Here is a 20,705-nt window from a genome sequence, read left to right on the forward strand (position 1 = left end):
CAGGCATTGGAAGGAAGAACTCCCATTGCAGGTGCCGATGCAGAAGATTTGGACGAGGGAACAGCCGAACACACAGAGGAGGTAGTTCAAAACCACGACGATCGGCTCGTCTTTTGGCCAGACATTTGAACGAGGGAATAACGTGATGGAGATAGTTTGTTTTGGTTGTTATCTCCCTTGGGGACGGTTCAAGAGTCCTGCCTGTCTTTCGTAACTTTTTTGTATATATTTTTTTAAAAGAAAAGAAAAATCAGTACGGCTGATGAGGTCTACTGGTCAAGTAGACGAAAGCTCCCATGTTTCATGTATTTTTAATACACATTTTTACATAAGTGTGGACTATTATTACTTCAGATATTCCAGTCACGTTATGGTGATTTTTTGTGATATATATATATATATATATATATATATATATATATATATAAACTATATATATATATAATATACTATATATATATATATATATATATATATATATATATATATATATATATATATATATATATATATATATATATATATATATATATATATATATATATATATTTATAGATATCTATTTATATATAGATATATATATATATATATATTATATATATATATATATATATATATATATCTGAGCTGAACACCGCATGCGAAATTAATATATAAATTAAATGGTAAAAATATTCTTACTTCTCACCCCGCATCCTCGTACGCTTTTTATTCGTTACCTATATCTCCCCTCCGTTTATTTAGTAGCTCCCAAAACATTCGCAAAGTTTACCTCTTTTGATATTATAATTAATTCATTAAATCAATTACTTAACAGTAGACTGATTACCAATACTGATTATCAATACACCCACCGATTTTTAATTGGAGTTGGTATTTTTTTTTAACAAGGTATTGAATCTTTTTAACTAACCAAATTAGAAAAGGGTCTGAACTAAAAAACACAATTTCATTTATTCGGAACTGTATATAATATATATATACATATATATAAATTATATATATATATATATATATATATATATATATATATATATATATATATATATATATATATATATATATATATATATATATATATATATATATATATATATATATATATATATATATATATATATATATATATATATATATATATATATATATATATGTGTGTGTATACATACAATATATACACACACACACACACACTCACACACACACACACACACACATATATATATATATATATATATATATATATATATATATATGTATATATATAATTCAATAAGTTTTTGCGTACGTTATGCACGCCATCTTTTTTTAACCGGAAACAGTTAAAATATGTATCTGTATTTGTTGGGCTAGAGATTGTAACCGTACCACCGCCAATTAAGAGGGCAAAATAGTTAAAACTACAAATATAAATGTTAAATGTCAAATGAAAATGAGTAAAGGCATAAAATTATATTCGAAAATAAATTTCTAGATATTTATTATTTAAGGAGTCGTTTTGGCATTTGTCTAATGTAAAAATTATACACGAATTTATACACAAGGAAAATGAGTGAATTCAGTTTAATATGAAGGTGTGATTCTACTGTAAGAACTAGAAAGTTATGGACAGCAAAGGATATTAAAATTAAGGTAAACATGTCGCAATACATATTCATTTTGTGATGAATAGAGAGAAGTATTACTAAACTTTCCGTTATTGTTGTTTAACTTTGAAGGATTCGAGCAATAATGATGAAAGTAGTTATCCAGCGATTTTTCCAATCTATTCCATGCAGCGGCAAACGAATAAAGGTGCGAATTTCCAGAAATGAAGCAATTTTGCAGAAAGAAAAATTCGATAAAAAGCTGTATTCTCAAATAATTTCAGACGTAGAGAGTCCGTTTTCTAAATGCATCGCTCATTTTTTCAAACGTTGGTGCTTTCTAAAAGTGCAGGATAATAAACGCAAGTCTTGTGTACACATTAAAGTGAATGAAATATGAAAATGCAAAAAAGAATTTAAAAAAAGGAATAATAGTGGCTTTATATACTGGACGTTTTCATTATCACTGTGGATGAAAAAACAACGTATAAAACTCAATGGTAATTTTATAATTTTGTAAAATGGATTTTGCATAAAACCATTTGAGCTAACATGCATTAACAGTCACCAAATACATGACTAGGGTTCATACATTCAGATAAAATACCTCCTGAAATGTCCAATAATTGTATCGAATTAACATTTGCAAAATCCTCTGGCAACGTTTATGCTACTATAAATTCCCACTTAGTTTGACTTTATTATTTTTCGCTTACTCGGGGAGTTAGCCTAAGAACAACTTTGTTGTTGTTGTCGTCGTTGTTATTGTTCTTATTAGGGGGTTAGGGAAGGTCCTTGGAAGAGCCTGAAAATGTCTGAAAAAGGTGTTTTGCCTTGAGTTAAGCATACAGGAATTTTAGGATAGGATGTTTATGAATTTTTTTTTTAGAATGTGAAAAACAGAAAAATATATAATGTGTATATTAAACATTACAGAAAAAAATATTTCTAATAAAACAAAGCATATTTATTTTAATTTTCGTAGGTGAAACAACGCTCAATTTGACAGTAGGATTTAGTGTGAGCCACGACTAAGGTGTAGGTCGGATCACGCCTTGTTTGATTATTTTCCATTCCATTAGACGTAAATTCAATGTCCTTATCAAATATGAATTCAATTGCATAATCAAAGGTAAAAAATTTATTTAATTCACGTGACATGTAAGCTTTCATTCTAAAGGGTGTCCATAAAGCTGTTCTCTATTATTCGTTGTCCGTTCAAATATACCACGGTTAGCGTATTCGATATATATATATATATATATATATATATATATATATATATATATATATATATATATGTATATATATATATATATATATATATATATATATATATATATATATATATATATATATATATATATATATATATATATATATATATATATATATATATATATATATATATATATATATATATATATATATATATATATATATATATATATATATATATATATATATATATATATATCTATATATATATATATATATATATATATATATATATATATATATATATATATATATATATATATATATATATATATATATATATATATATATATATATATATATATATATATATATATATATATATATATATACTATATATATATATGTATATATATATATATATATATATATATATATATATATATATATATATATATATATATATATATAATATAGAGAGAGAGAGAGGACGAGAGAGAGAGAGAGAGAGAGAGATGACCTATATCGTATATGATTAGCCTATATGGGATATGTATATATATATATATATATATATATATATATACTATATACTATATATATATATATATATATATATATATATATATATTATATATATATATATATATATATATATGTATCATATATATATATATCTATATATATATATACTATATATAATATACATATATATATATACTATATATATATATATATATATATATATATATATATATTATCTATATATATATAATATATGTGTGTGTGTATTATATACATATTTATATATCTATCTAGATATAATATATATCTCTATATGTATATATATATAAACTATTATCTTATATAAATTATATAAGTATGTATATATAATATATATATTATATATACAATATATATATCTGATATATATTTTATATATAATCTCTAGATACATATATCTATATTTGTATTATCTCTCTATAATTAATATTATAAATATCCATTATATATATTTATCTACTATCTATATAACTATATATAACTGTATATATATATACATATATATATATATATATATATATATATATATATATATATATATATATATATAGTTATATAGTTATATATAGTTATATATATTCTCCGTGATAGCCTGTAAGTTTTGATTGATTATTAAATCTCGTAAATTAGGTTAACGGGATATTAAGTGATAATTGTTTGTGCGTGTCTCCTGCGTGATAATCTGGAATTTTATGGTAATCTTTAACTCTGGCAAACTCTACTCAGAGATCAAAAACTATGCAGAGAACATTTTCCTTTCAGGGATCTTCATTGCTGTGTGCCCATATTGAGACATTAAATCTCAAATTCAGATAAGAAGGTGATTCAGTCCAGGTAACTTGTAAGTTAATAATGAAAACCCTCATTTCCCCAAAATTTCAAGAGGGGGCAATAAATTCATATGAGTAATAAAGAGGAAGGCATAAAGAATATGGGAAATTCTATTCACTTATTCATAAGTTTTTATGCACGGCACCTATTTCGTCAAATATTCACTTGTAAAACAATTCAGTTCATTTGCGATTTTTAGTACCCATAGCGAGAGTGCTGAATATGCTAAATGTTGGTGAGACAACATCATTATAGCAAAGCTGAAAAACAAACTTTTGTGTCAAAATTTCAAATAATATATCAGAAATTTTAACCGTGCTCCCTTCGTAATAGCATCGATATTTCAACTGATTGATTTCCATGTAAACAACTATCATATTTAAATGATTAATGACAACCCGAGATAAAAAAAAGGAACGCTATTAACTTTGCACCAGATATTTCATTGCGAATGTTATTCCAAAATGTTATATATATTTCACTGCAAAACAGCTAGAAGCCCAAATGTCGTGACATGAACCCATAATTGATGAATTTTGAATTACGTGCGGCTTGTCGACTGATAAAATTTCATATTGAATTCCGATTTCATTAGTAAAAATTTTTTAAAAATAATGTTTATGTATATGGCAGAGATATGGAACCTGAGAGGTTCTTTTAGTTTTCCAGCCTTCTCACTCATCTATAGTTATGACTATTACCTTACTTTTCCAGCCTTCTCACTCATCTATAGTTATGACTATTACCTTACTTTTCCAGCCTTCTCACTCATCTACTGTTACGACTATTACCTTACTTTTCCAGCCTTCTCACTCATCTATAGTTATGACTATTACCTTACTTTTCCAGCCTTCTCACTCATCTACAGTTATGACTATTACCTTACTTTTCCAGCCTTCTCACTCATCTACAGTTATGACTATTACCTTACTTTTCCAGCCTTCTCACTCATCTACAGTTATGACTATTACCTTACTTTTCCATCCTTCTCACTCATCTACAGTTATGACCATTACCTTACTTTTCCAGCCTTCTCACTCATCCTACAGTTATGACTATTACCTTACTTTTCCCAGCCTTCTCAGCCTTCTCAATCATATAGTTTATGACCATTACCATTACTTTTCCAGCCTTCTCACTCATCTACAGTTATGACCATTACCTTAATTCAACAGCCTTCAATTAGCGCATACCAACTTATGCCGAGTGTCAGAGGACAAATATTTTCTTACATGGGTTTTTGTTGTTGCTAATAGAGGGAACTATGATAACCTTCCCTATTCTGAACTGGCAACTTTTCCTGATTTGTGATCAAATGGGTGAAGTAAGAATGAAAGGCATGCACAGGCACATGCACACACACATTATATATATATATATATATATATATATATATATATATATATATATATATATATATATATCTATAGTCTGTGTGTGTGTATGTAAGTATCCACCTTTGCGGCGTGTTTGCCCTGTTCAGTAGTACAAGGTCGTTGGGGGTTACCATAAAAACATACACACAGGACTGTAAATGTCATAAAAAATATGACCCCCAAGAAATATTGTGAATTTTTACGTGACTTTATTACCGGCCACCGTAAATCAATGAGGTAATATTTCCTGTGACTTTGTTTCCTAGTAAACACTCTGACTTTTTTTCCTGTGATTGTTTCACTGGCCAAAATAGTGACTTTTTTCTAGTGATTTTTCTTCCTGTGATATTGTTTCCTGACGAAAATTGTGACTTTTTTCCCCTGTGACTTTTTTCCAGTGACTATTTCTTAACGAAAATTAGGACTATTTTCTGTGAATTTTCTTCTGGTGACTTTATTTCCTAACGAAAATTGTGACTTATTCCCCGTGACTTTATTTCTTAAAGAAAATTCGAACTTTTTTCCTGTGAATTTTCTTCCTGTGACTTTATTTCCTACCGAAAATTGTGACTGTTTTTCCTGTGACTTTATTTCCTAACGAAAATTGTGACTTTTTCCCTGTGACTTTATTTCTTAACGAAAATTCGAACTTTTTCCTGTGAATCTTCTTCCTGTGACTTTATTTCTTACCGAAAATTGTGAATATTTCCTGTGAATTTTCTTCCTGTGACTTTATTTCCAAACGTAAATTGTGACTTTTTGTCCTGTGACTTTATTTCCGGCCAGCAAGTTTATACATACAGCAATTTCAACATCCTAATTGACTCTGCTGAACAGCGACCTTACATAAAGGATGGCTGATTCAACGTGAGCGATAAGCGATTAGGAGAGAGAGGAACAATGACTCGCTTTCGTGTATACTGAGACCTTGAGAATATGAAGGTTTTACTGTAAAGCCCGTCCTTTGTATGGCTCAGGGCAATCGGAGCTGAAGCATAGGCTTATGGAGTATCGACCATTGAGCCGACAGGAAAAGCTCCTTTACAATTAATGTTTAATACTGATGAAGGTAACATTTCAATATTACTTCCGAGTTCATCTCTCTCTCTCTCTCTCTCTCTCTCTCTCTCTTCTCTTGTGAATAGCTGACCAAGTCTTGGCAATTCCAGTCTCTAGAGTTTTCCTTTCTTATTTTTTCATTTGTTGTACTGGATATTTTTATTGGAAAATTAAGTTCATGTTTATGTAATGGATGTGAGGGGCATGATCAACTGAGGAAAACAAGTAATTTTATACTGTTTCCGCTAAGTTGGGGAGTAAGCCTACAAACTACTTTGTTTTTGTTGTTCTTGTCGGGTGAGGGGTGATAGGAAAGGTCTATGGAAGAGGCTCAAAAGGTCTGAAAAAGGTGTTTCTCATTAAATTAAAAATACAGGACTTTTAGGATAGGATATTTATGAGTTATCTATTAGAATGAAAATGTAAAAAAAGTAATGTGTATGTTAAACAGTTCAGAAAAATAATTTCCAATAAAATATAGCGTATTTATTTCAATTTTCGTTGGTGAACCAAGGATTTATTTGACCGTAGATTTTAACACGTTTTAATCTACATTCTCTTAGGAATATTATGCTTACAACTTATGCGTGAGGGGAAAAAATCTAGCACGCGTCTAGCGTAAGCAGGAGGTTGGATCACGCCTTATTCTATTTGTGCGCTGATATTTTACTTTGTAGTGACACGTAAAGAGCATATAAGTAACATATTTTGAAATATTTGCCATTATGGACAAAACGGAGATCGTCCAAAACTCTGGTAGTTTCAAAATCTAAAAGAAAAGCTCTGAATGAAATTGACCAAAAGTAAAAGTGACGAGTAATGAAACATCACACACTGATTAAAACAAGGGGATAGAAGAATAAAACTAATAAATCTTTATATCAAAGAGATAATTGATCATTCACAATAATTCACACATTTCTCCCGTTATTGATGTGTATTTTATGTGTCACGAATTTGGTCCATACTAATTGATTATGGAAATTGTCTAATTCAGGACATAGTACATTATATAATAATCTTTATCTCTACCACCTTCACTCTCTTCTTTACTTACTTATAAAACGCGATTTCAGAAAAGGTTTGCAGTTTTATATTCCAATTCCGCCGTTTCATAAGACTTACCAGCATTCGTTACTAATGCATGAGAACTTTGCCAAATTTTTGTTAGAGAATTCTCTCTCTCGCCATGTATAATTTTTGTGAATTTCCAGCGAATTCTTTGAATAGATCCTTTACCAAAGTTTTCCAAGGCTTGTTTTTATACTCTGAGGTCAACTGGACTAAAGCAAACGCTCTTTTCTGATAATATTGTATATGTAAAGTAATAAATAAGAATTATAAAGCCATTTTGTTGGTCTCTTTAACCTGGGCAGAGTATGCATTGTGTTTATACATAAATGTACATTCCAGCAAACGTGACAAGTGCGACATTTTTTTAAAGCATTGGCTTCATAATGTAAAGGAGCTGGTCTCTAAATAGAATAAACAAGCTATTACACTATACGTTAATTTGCACGGTGGCATTTGTTGGTTCATGGAGGGTAAATCCTTTATAAACATAAATAAATATGATAAAAGATATATATATATATATATATATATATATATATATATATATATATATATATATATATAATATATATATATATATATATATATACACATTAGGTAATGCAGAAACATTTAACTCTATGTAATGTTAATCCATTATTATCGTTACATACACCAAACATTTTGCTCTTATTATTATTTTAGTAGTTGAATTCTATTCACATGGAACAAATTCACCAACGGGGCCACTGACTTGAAATTCAAGCTTCCAAAGAATGTCGGTTTTAACCTCCCACCGCAGACCCCACACTACACTGCAGCAGTAACTGATCATGGTAAAGAGTCATTTATTTTTCATCGCCCTGTGGGGAGGCGCTAACCCGCGACACCTGAGCGGTATATCACGCGTTAGCCATCACAGTAGCGGACCAATGAAAACAAGAAATCAAATGGGCTTCTTACAACAGTTTTGGGATAAATCTCTTCGCGCAACTTGGGGAACCCGTTTTTATTATAAAATACAGTTGTTTATAGGATATTTAAAAGTGGTATCATTAGCTAATAGTCGCAAAAGGAAAACGTACTAATAATAATAATGATAATAATAATAATAACTTTTATTTTCAGCTCAAGGGCTTATACATGAAATATACAAATAATAGACAATAACATACAGTCTAGATAGTACTGGTAATCTTCCTAGGAATGAAGATATAGTAATTCAGTTGTATCCCACATAGGAAAATGAAGATGGTATGTCTCAGAAAATGCCCAACAATTTCGTCCTCCAATAGACCTCTTCTTGGAGCGTTTATTGAGGAAAGCTTAATAAACGCTCCAAGAAGAGGTCCATTGGAGGACGAGGTATTATAAAACAAGGTAGTCAAAATAATGGTCATGCACGTGCTAAGATTGAGAATAGTTAAAAATAGAATGTAAAAACTATTGATTATAATCACAGCAATAATGAAAAAAGGAAAATACCAGTAATAACAATACACATAGCAATACAATAATAGTGACAGATTCTGCAGATGACATTTTGCAAAAAAAGAGATAGAGTCATTTAGGGAAAAACGCCTCATTTTCCCGTCTGCCTCACAATTTATAAATGATGTATTTATTCACATGACTGGATCACAGCAACCCACAGGCACAGAACGAGACTGGGGTGAAGTACAACTATCAACAGAAGCAATCATCTGCTTCAACAATGTACCTGTACAGTATGTTAGAAAGGTCACGTTCTCAGGCAACAAATCAACAATTCCTAGGTGAGCCAAGAAAAAAAGACTGAGGTTAGCCATATTCCACAATATATTGCTTATATGCGAGTGTCAGGTATGTTGGAGTGCGGGGAGGGGGACGGGCTGGGAGCTACTTTATGGAAGAAACCACGACTCAACAATCCCAGAAGACAGCTCTAAAAAAGAAGCATCTCTTGACATTCATGGGAAAATTGGGAAAAAATATGGCATTTTTAACGTTATTGCCAGTTGCTGTTCGACAACCATATTGTTGTTGTTGTTTGAGACTGAGCTGGCCTTATGCCAGCACGGGCTCTTGCTCATAGATCAGCCCATAGGAAAGACACGCATTTGTTACGGGCTGCTGTGAAGCAAGAGCACGTGCCAGATCAAAACTGGCTTAATCTAGCTACTGCTGAACACCATATTCTTTGAAAGCTTGAATTTGAAGTCAATGGCTCCCTTTGGTGGGTTTGCTCCTCATGAATAGGTTCCATCTTCCGAAAGATAATAATAATACTTTCATTAATTAAAAAATCCTCATGGTAGCACGAACAGATTCCCGAAAACTATCTTTAAAGTTTTAAATTTACATATAAGTACATTTACATAACTGTGGACTTGCTTCTCCAATACTTTCATTATGAGAAGATTCTCTATACACTATGCGTCTGACGTGAGAGGCCTTCCCGTCTAAACGTTTCTTATTTTTACCTTGAATCTGATACAAAAAGGCTCCTCCTTTGAAGGATGAAAAGACTTCGTCAAAGGGAGGTGAAATTATTATTTATGCGCCTCTACTTCTGCCAAGAAGGAGCCAGTCTCCCCTACCCTCCTTTCACCTCATTATTCCCTCATTAACCGTCATCATCATATCATTTAGGCTTAACATTTCGCTCTTTCATCTCCCAGACATCGATGTCCATAGAAAGCTCTTTTGCATAACATCGTTTCAAACTGATTATAGAAGATTGGTGTATTTGGGATTCATGGGGCACAAAGATAATTCTAAATTTACTTACCGATCTCGAAGTTATGTGGGTAATATAGTAAATTACGTATGTAAATCGTTATTAGAAAGTTATTAGAATAAATAACGACGTGAAAGAAACTATGGAAAATCTATTTTACCTGGAACGTGGTTATAGCAACATCGGAAGAAGAAATATCGATTCGTACTTAGTTCCGTCTATCATGTCTTGTGAATCGCTAGTCAGCTATGTAATGAAACCAATAAATAATGAACCAAAATTTCTTCGGCGTAATGGAGTTCTATCTACAGCATATAAAGCTATGTAAATAGTGGCCCATGAAGCTTTCAGCCACGGCCCGGTAGTGGCCTATTCTGCGTTGGCGGGCGTACAATTATAGCTAACTTTAACCTTACATAAAAAATAAAAATTACTGAGGCTAGAAGGCTGCAATCTGGTGTGCTTGATGGTTGGAGGGTAGGTAATCAACTCACCAATTTGCAGGCCTCTACCCTCAGTAGTTTTTACGATCTAAGTGTGGACTGAAAAAGTGCTGGCGGACAGACAAAGCCAGAACAATAGTTTTCTTTTCAGAAAACTAAAAGCAACTGAAAACAACAGTAATGGGTTTGTGGAGGAAAATGTTATTATATTACATATGGTGGTGACCAATATGTCCGGGAAGTCTATGTGAACAGGAAATTATACAAAATAATTCATAGGAATAGGCCCTTATAAATTACAATAGTTTTTAATTGTTACATGATACCCAGATATAGGAAGCAAAGCTTTTCACCGTCCGCTATCAATGACATACGAATTTCATCAGTGCATTTATTAAGGGAGCACTGTCGTTGATTACAACATTGTATACGATATATTTCGTTCCATTTAACAGCTGGCGCATTTATTTAAATGGGAATTAGTGAATAAAATACGACACGATTCGAAGGGGTGGTAATGTCCGACTTCTCTCTCTCTCTCTCTCTCTCTAGAATATTCATATTCAATGTGAGCCTGGCTTTTACAAAAGATTTACAAAAAGTATTCAGCTTTTGGTACAGAGTTACGTAATGTATAATGGATTTACATTAGGAAATGTAAACATATATTGCAAACTGTCAACTGCATTATTATCATCGAATGGGCAGTGGGACGTTGTTGATGAAACAGTTGATGAGGACCTTGAATATAATCTGTATCAATTATATAAAAAAATACGCAATATAGATCATTTGTTTTGTAGCAAATAGTAAGAGATATTTGTCAATATTGATCTTCATTTGGAAAACTGAATCACTATGATATGGAACGCTCTGAATATATACGTAGATAAAGACAAATTCCACGAAGGAAAGAGAAACAATTGAGTCTGCGAAGTAAAGGACAAGAAGTCGAAAGGCCTCGCAGAACTCCATTGTTTCTCGTTCCTTAATGGTCATATATATATATATATATATATATATATATATATATATATATATATATATATGTGTGTGTGTGTGTGTGTGTGTGTGTGTGTGTGTGTAAATATATATATATATATATATATATATATATATATATAATAATATAATATATATATATATATATGTACGTGTGTGTGTGTGTATAGACTGATAAAAAGATAAACAAAGAGAGAGAGAGAGAGAGAGAGAGAGAGAGAGAGGGAGAGATCAGAGATAGAGAGAGAGAGAGAGAGATGATTTTTTTATTTTTTTGTTTTTTGTTTTTTTTAAATCATTTCATCCTCTATTCCTCAAGGAAACGCGAATAAAATCTGGCGTTTCTGCAGATTATATTAACGTGGCAAAATATCCTTTAGGAAGTCTTCTGAAACTATTTCCCAATGAAACTATTTCGCCAATACACTCGGAAGCATGACGCATCCAGCGCTGATCTTACAGCCCATTAACCAAGTCGATATCAAACTGACCTTTACGGACTCATGCAGTAAGATCATTTTCTCTTTGCATGTGTAAGATCATTCGCTTCGGACAAGCTAAAGTTTTTTTTTTTTTTTTTTTTACCTTTTCTTAACTATCAGAATTTTTGCTCTCGCAACAGATAACTTTCAAGACTAAAGATATAAAGAAATCTTGATGGGCTTATCCATATGAATAATACATCGTATAGATGCACAGGCAACTTTTCTTGGTGTTTAGATATTCCGTTGTTATGTAAAGCTTTACATTATCAAAGGATATTGCTTTCCATATTTGATTCATTTGGACGAATACTTTACATCAAAATCATGTAAGTGTTTGTGTGGAGAGAGAGAGAGAGAGAGAGAGAGAGAGAGAGAGAGAGAGAGAGAATTAAGACTTTCACGTGATGCAATAGAGAGAGAGAGAGAGAGAGAGAGAGAGAGAGTTTAAGACTTAACGTGATGCATTGAATAGAGAGAGAGAGAGAGAGAGAGAGAGAGAGAGAGAGAGAGAGAGAGGTTGAAAACTTCAAACGGATACAATTCAGGTAGTTGCTGCTCATGCATGGCTAAGCTGTCTCTTTCCACGTGATGAAACCGAGCCAAATTACTGCTAGCATATTTACCAGCTAATTCTTAAGACAGACATTAATCCAGTCTGCCTAGACCAACTGTTTATCGACTAAAAATAAAATATAGAAAAAAATCGTAATGGTGTTATGTGACAAGGATCTGTCAAAATGGGAAAAGAGAGTGACGTCATGTCTCTCTCTCTCTCTCTCTCTCTCTCTCTCTCTCTCTCTCTCTCTGCCTGGCTGTCTGTCTGTCTGCCTCTGTGTGTGTGTGTGTGTGTGTGTGTGTCTGACTGTCTGTCTGTCTCTGTCTCTCTCTCCCTTTCTGTATGTCTGTCAAGTCTCTCTCTCTCTCTCTCTGCCTGACTGTCTGTCTGTCTGCCTCTGTGTGTGTGTGCGTGTGTGTGTGTGTGTCTGACTGTCTGTCTGTCTGTCTGTCTCTGTCTTTCTTTCCCTTTCTGTATGTCTGTATACCTCTCTTTCTCTCTCTTTCTCTCTCTTACACTCGGGCTGAAAACAGAATCAACATCTCTGGAAAACTGGAAAAACCCCCATATTCTAGTTTTTGCGTTTTTCTTCTTCTCAGAAAGATGATGGACATTGGTTACGGGTATCCGGCTAAATCCAGCGTAAAGGAAGAAGAAGAAAAACCCATAAAAGAGGCGAAGAATCAGCATCCTTCATCCGAAAGATGAAATCCAAAAAGAATGTTGCTGACAAGGATGTTAGTCTAGGATGATGGCTTTGGAAGGAGAGAGAATCAATGCAGGAGAATTGATCAGAAATGAAATAATGGATAAATGTGAGTTTTCAATGTTTTACGACGAACAGAAAAACAATGCAGGAGAATTGATCAGAAATGAAAGAATGGATAAATGAAAGTTTTCAATGTTTTAGGACGAACAGAAAATCAATGCAGGAGAATTGATCAGAAATGAAAGAATGGATAAATGAGAGTTTTCAATGTTTTAGGACGAACCGAAAATCAATGCAGGAGAATTGATCAGAAATGAAAGAATGGATAAATGAGAGTTTTCAATGTTTTAGGACGAACAGAAAATCAATGCAGGAGAATTGATCAGAAGTGAAAGAATGGATAAATGTGAGTTTTTAGTGTTTTAGGACGAAGAGAAAATCAATGCAGGAGAATTGATCAGAAATGAGATAATAGATAAATGTGAGTTTTCAGTGATTTAGGATGAAGAGAAAATCATTGCAGGGAAATTTATCAGAAACGAAAGAATAGATAAATATGAGTTTTTCAATGTCGTCTCGAGAACTGAAATATAACAAAATCATATTTAAAATATTTATGAATCTAGTGAAAGCTGAGACTGGCAAAAAGAGATATCAACCTACTATATGAGAATCAATTACTGATTGAAAGTTATTTCACAAGTCAGTTCTGAGGTATTGGGCAACAATAACCTGGGTCGATTGCTAGTGTCTTCTAGTGGAAGCAAGTAAAAGGAAATACTTTAAACACAGAATAATATAAAGGATAAGAAAGAGGCAAAGAATGATCAATGTTAACCAGGAAGTATTCCGGGCTGCCGAAGAGCAGCAGTCCGAGCTGGCATAAGGCCAGCTTAAACCAAAGTAACGACAGTTAGGATGGCAAGTAGACAATTATATTTTCAAGAAAGTGCCGTCAGTGGACCTCATGCAGTGCATTGTAGGCATTACCTAATGTTCTTTGCAGCGTGCCAGCGGCCCCTATAGCTGCAATCACTTTCGTTCCTTTTACTGTAACTCCTTTCATATTCTCTTTCTTCCATCTTCCATTCCACCCTCTCCTTAACACTTGATTCCTTTTGCAACTGCTTTGAGGTTTTCCTCCTGTTACACCTTTCAAACCATTTACTGTCAATTTCCATGTCAATATCCATTTCAGGGCTGAATGACCTCATAGGTCCCGGTGCTTGCACATTGGCCTAAATTCTATACTCAACTCGACTAATTTAAATCATTTCTTTACCCCAGTAGTAATTTGGGTAAATTTTATGATTTTTGTTATATTCATGTATGCAGAAACTATGAACGGAATTAATAACAGAAAGGCACCTGGGAAGATTGTGTACCGCGCCATTACAGAGATTGCCACGCAGCCATTCAGGAAATCTCCATTAGTTCGTAGGAAGCACAGGGGCCATTAAGGCAGCCTGCTGCCTAAAACAACACTAAGCCCGAGATCAAACGATTGCGGTGTCAGTGTGTTTCACGCAGCTAATGATCACACAAGCACAAATAAGAGCATCCGTACCCTATCCGTACACGCACTGGCATCATCTAGGACCCATGAAATTCGTAAACTCTTGTCGTCTCATTTAACTTCGGCGTGACGTTTTAACAAGGGATGAATTAGCCGAATATATATATATATATATATATATATATATATATATATATATATATATATATATATATATATATATATATATATATATATATATATATATATACGTATATATATCCATCTATTATGCAACATTGAAACGCCTTTATACACCAATTAGACTTTTAATGTAAAGATGGACTTAACAGTAGAGTTTCCAGTATCATGACATGAACGATACACTAGTGTAAAGACTGCTAGACAAATATTAAACTTGTAAATACAGTACGGGTCAACTGGAAATGAATCGTGAGGACCATTTGAATAGTAAGCCAAATTTAGAAATGTGGAATACTTCTTCATTAACGAACCGGATCACCCCAAAGCTGTTACAAAGCCTGTATAACAGACGAAGATTAAAGACAAATGAATGATCTAATACGTTCATAAAGGTTATTGTTAGCAATGAATTTTAAACGAAAAGAGTAAGGGAGGGTTATACAGTCACGGTTGGTCTCGGCGTTTTAAAGTTCGATTCCGAATGGACCGGACATTTTGATAACTGTTCATTTGTAGCATTTGGCATGGGGCTTAAAATGTCGATCTATTTACAGGTTGAAGGGAAAAGGTTCGTTAAGTTTATTACTAGAATAGTGTGCACCATTAACAGTTATTGATTCTATATAAGCTGTGAACTTCCTGTACTCTGTATTTCACCTCGATGACCACCACCCATGAACAAATTAGCACATTTTTTCACACACATGTGTTGCATATAAAACGAATGTGTACGGTATTACTTTCAAACCTATTATTGCACCTTTTTGAAAATGGTCTCAAATTCATATCATTCAATAAAACCATACAGAAATTATCGACCACCGCTTACTCGGGAAGTAACCCTACAAACTACTTAATTGTTGTTGTTGGGGGTGGTGGGTGGGGGTCGGGGTGTATAGGAAAGGCCTATAAGAAATCCTAAAAAAGAGGTCTGAAAAGGTGTTTTGCTCTGAGCTAAAGATAGTGGAATTTTAGGGCATGATATTTATGATTTATTCATTATAATGGAAATGTAAAAAATAATTAATGTACATGTTAAATAGTACTGAACAATTATCTCTGATTAGATATAGTGTATTTATTTTACTTTTCGTTGGTGAAACAGGGCTCTATTTGACTAGATTTTAGTATGTTAACAGTTAGGAATAAAATATTTACAACTTACGCTTGAGGAGGTGATAATCTTGCACGCGTCCCGAATAAGCTGGATGACGGATCACGCCTTGTTCATTAACATAAAAATCGTCATTCATTCAAAACATATACACATTTATTATATTTATATATTCATTCATTTACAAATTACATGGTTTTACTTGTGTATTCGCCGCTACAACACCTGCCTGTTCTTTAGGAATATTTCAATATAATAATGTTTTCAATTTTTGTCACCTGATTTTTAAGTTTTTTATATTTTTATGATTCATTCATTGTCCAGTTATTATGCGATTTTTATAATTGGACTAAAACAATATGAAATACCGTTACATAATATGCGCTACCAGCAGAAGTATTCACAAACGTTAGTTTAAGCAGTTGGCATCCCATATGTACGATATACGCAAATAATCAAAGCTAAGATAGACATGAAAAAAGGAGAGGACCCTAAAACTGAGTACATACAGACTCCAGAAGATTCAGCATTGCAGCCATATCACCCACACCTTCTCTCTAATATCCCATTACACTTACTGTGATGGACCACTCCATCGCCACATTTTGGGATTGAGTGCAGATAATGGAAACGCCTTTCGTGCCAAATAGGTGTTTAGGTGTTTAGAGCCGCGCTGGAACCACTACACATAAAGATACACCCGATAACGTTGATGAGAATTGAACAATTTAGTGTTCGAGCGGTAGCGAGATGCTTTTGTACCCTGGAGTTTTGGTAACAATCATTTCTCTTTTTCTCTGTTTACTTCTTTGAGAAAGAACAACTTCTTTAGAGGCCCTACTTACTTGTATATCAGAACAAATCTCAGCGTTTACATAGAGTCGCAGTCTCTCTCAGTCGGTATGACAATGATTATATTGAGACAAGTTCCAGAGGTTTCATTTCTGGATGTACAGTCGGCCACACATATAAGTAAACACATTTCAGCCACAAGGGCTGGATGTGATCTGGTAACACTGGAACTGTGCCTCCAGACGCACGAGGAAACCCGCCCCTCCACCGTGGCCCCCGCCCTCCACACGTCTTCCCCAAACATTTTTCCCTCCAACCTTCACTCCCACCCTTTCAAGCACGTTTATGACTTCTGCTCCCTCTCTCTAATTTCTCCTTTAAGGAAAATAATTTAACTGAATCTATTCTGTAGGTTCATTTTCTCATCATGTGGAGGCGAGAAAACCCGTCTGTTCAACTTTTGTCGTAATAATATTATTACTTGCTGTTACAGACAGAAGAATTAACTCGGTTTTCGTGGCGCTCTCTTGTAATAATGGGATTTAGCTATCTACCAATAAAACCCTTGTCTATCAAATAACAGCATACCTACTACTCTTTAATTATAATTGTAATATCAACAGCCGCATTCCAAATTCTTATTATTACAAAGAAAACTAGCATCAGATCGTGTAGGACCTTACGTAACTCAAATTAAGCATGAAGAAATAAAGAAGGCATAAGATGAGGAGAGAAAGACCTCCATAGGCCTAGAAGACACTGAAGGAGGAGAAACAAAGAGACAGTTATAAGACACAGTGCAATAGAGCTGAGAGTGTGGCTGGTGTCACAAGGGACACCATTACCCTGTTAAGTATAATGGGGGCATAGGTCTTGACTTGTCATAGGGGTTTTATGGGAGTCGATTCTTCCTTATGGTTGGACTTTTGTTTGGTCACAACCGACTATCATTGGATTACATCTGAAATTGGGTCAAATTCTCGTATTTTTGTGCATGATTTTAACTGCTCGGCATACGTCTACATTTATCGATGGCAAGCATGTGCGTTTCTGTTTGTTTGTGTTCGTCCTGCAGGTGAGAATTCCCACGTTAAGAATGTATCAAGTAATAATGAGATTATATCCTTATATATATATAAAATAAATAAATAAATAAATAAATATATATATATATAATATATATATTATATATATATATATATATATATATATATATATATATATATATATATATATCATTTGACGTCCAAACCTGATATTAGTAACATTTTAACGTATACGTAATTGAGGGAAAAATATTACAGCACCCTATAATTAAGGATACACAATAGATTGAAAAATAACCATTTATTATAAAATATGTATCTGTATTTAGTCCATCCACCATCGTTGGCGATGACATCTTGTAGTCTACTGGGGACGGAGGCTACATGATTGTAGACGATGTGTTGATTTTTTCTGAATATCTCCCATTCGGACATGGTGTGTTGGAGGAGCTGTCTTGATTATCGCTCTTGGCCTGGGATCCAGGATTTGACGATGGTCCCCCAGCAATTTTCCAAGGGATTCATATCACACCCCTTACTTGGCCAGTCCAGCAGGTCAATGTCTCGTTCCTCAAACCATCGCTTAACTATCCTGGCTGTGTGAATGGGACAGTTGTCCTGCAAAACAAACGTCACATATATAGTATATATTAATTATTTTTTACAAGAGGCGTCAAATTGTGAAGGGTGAGCTGGACATAATCTTTAATTTAAGGTTCTGCCTGTTACTCCCTGTTTAGATCTCTCCTTTCTCCTGGTTTGAAAAGCTGAGAGATATTCCACCTTCGACTCGTCCCAAAGAGCTCGAAACTATAAGCCACGTGAAGTTGAAGTCTATCGTGGAGAGGAAGAAGGTGGAATTTCGCTTAGCTTTTCAAACCAGGAGGAAGGAGAGATTTGAACTGGGAGACGGAACCAAAGACTATATACTGAAGGAAGATAGGAAGGCTGAGCCTAATATCACTCAAATGAGTGTGCGAAAAAAAGATGCCAGATAGTCCCATGCGAAACGAATAGCTCCATCTATTGAGCGAACGGTTAAACATTCAGAGCGGTAATGCCTACGGGAATATAGGATGGAATTCGATTGTAAATTTTGCGACAAATTTGTTCATAATTTGCAATTACTACGTCAGTATATTTTATTCTTATATTTATGATATTCTTAAATTTTAGGTAACTAAATTGCAAATTTACAAATAGGTACATATATAGATTAAGAATACATTTCCTTATGTTTCTCAGTGTATTTTTAAGTATTGTATATTACAACCATTTTTAAATGTTCTATACAATATCATGTTCGAATAAAGTAAAATATACCATACATTTGATTTGTTAAACTTAGCCACAAGTGCATAAGTGTAGACATACATTTAATTACAGTTTGTAGGCCATTGTAGAATGGAGATATTAGGTGTATATAAAACACAATTGTAATTTTTTTTTTATTGAAACGGAAATGCATGATGCACTCATGTATACTCTTTAGTAACATAAACGAATAAATGTATAAATATACAAACAAAAGGAACAAAATAACTCACTAAATTGTATCACACGCAAAAATAATCAAAAGGGGGTTGGAAATAGAAATAAGGCCGCTACAAACCAACCAAAAATGCAAGATAAATCACATGCAAATGAACTTTAATAAATTATACATAAGAAAAAATAACTCGGTAAATAATAGTGCACATACAAAAATTGTAAACAAAAAAAAAAAAAAAAAAAAAAAAACAACAACATACAAGCAAACCAAAATTGCATGATGAATTACATGCAAATAGGCTCTAATATAATTGTAAATATGAGAAAACATAATACTAAAAAAATGTTTTCTTCAAGAATTAAATACATAGTGCAAACATAAGAATAACTATTAAATTGTTATATATATATATATATATATATATATATATATATATATATATATATATATAATTTTTAAATGTATTTATTTATTTAATTGTATTTCAGAACTGACCATTTATTGGGGAAAAATATTTTGTTTTGATCTGTTAAAAAAACTGATTCTGGTAACATCTTACCATTTGATTTTATGGTTGTGAATGTTGGTTCTCCTTCTTCGTGTAACCCTAATTTTATGGTCTCATACTGTATTTCAGGATTTTGTAAATTATCATTTCCATTGAGAATGCTACAATCAACACCATCATTAGTAGTAATTGTAGTAGAAGCAGCAGCAGCAGTAGGAGGAAGGGTAGTAGTAGTAGCAGTATTAATAGCAAATGTAGGTCAAGCAGTCATAATATTTGTAGTAGGACTAACACTTGTAGCAATACAACTAATATTATCCATAATGCTTGTTACTGTGGCATTACTGTACACTTCACGGCCAGTATCCTTTAGATAACCATCAGTAAATTCTGGAAATGCAAATAATATGAAATGAAACAAATGCCATATCATACTTTATCATTTGGATGGTA

This window comes from Macrobrachium nipponense, chromosome 4, assembly GCF_015104395.2.
Source record: "Macrobrachium nipponense isolate FS-2020 chromosome 4, ASM1510439v2, whole genome shotgun sequence".
Lineage (NCBI taxonomy): Eukaryota > Metazoa > Arthropoda > Malacostraca > Decapoda > Palaemonidae > Macrobrachium > Macrobrachium nipponense.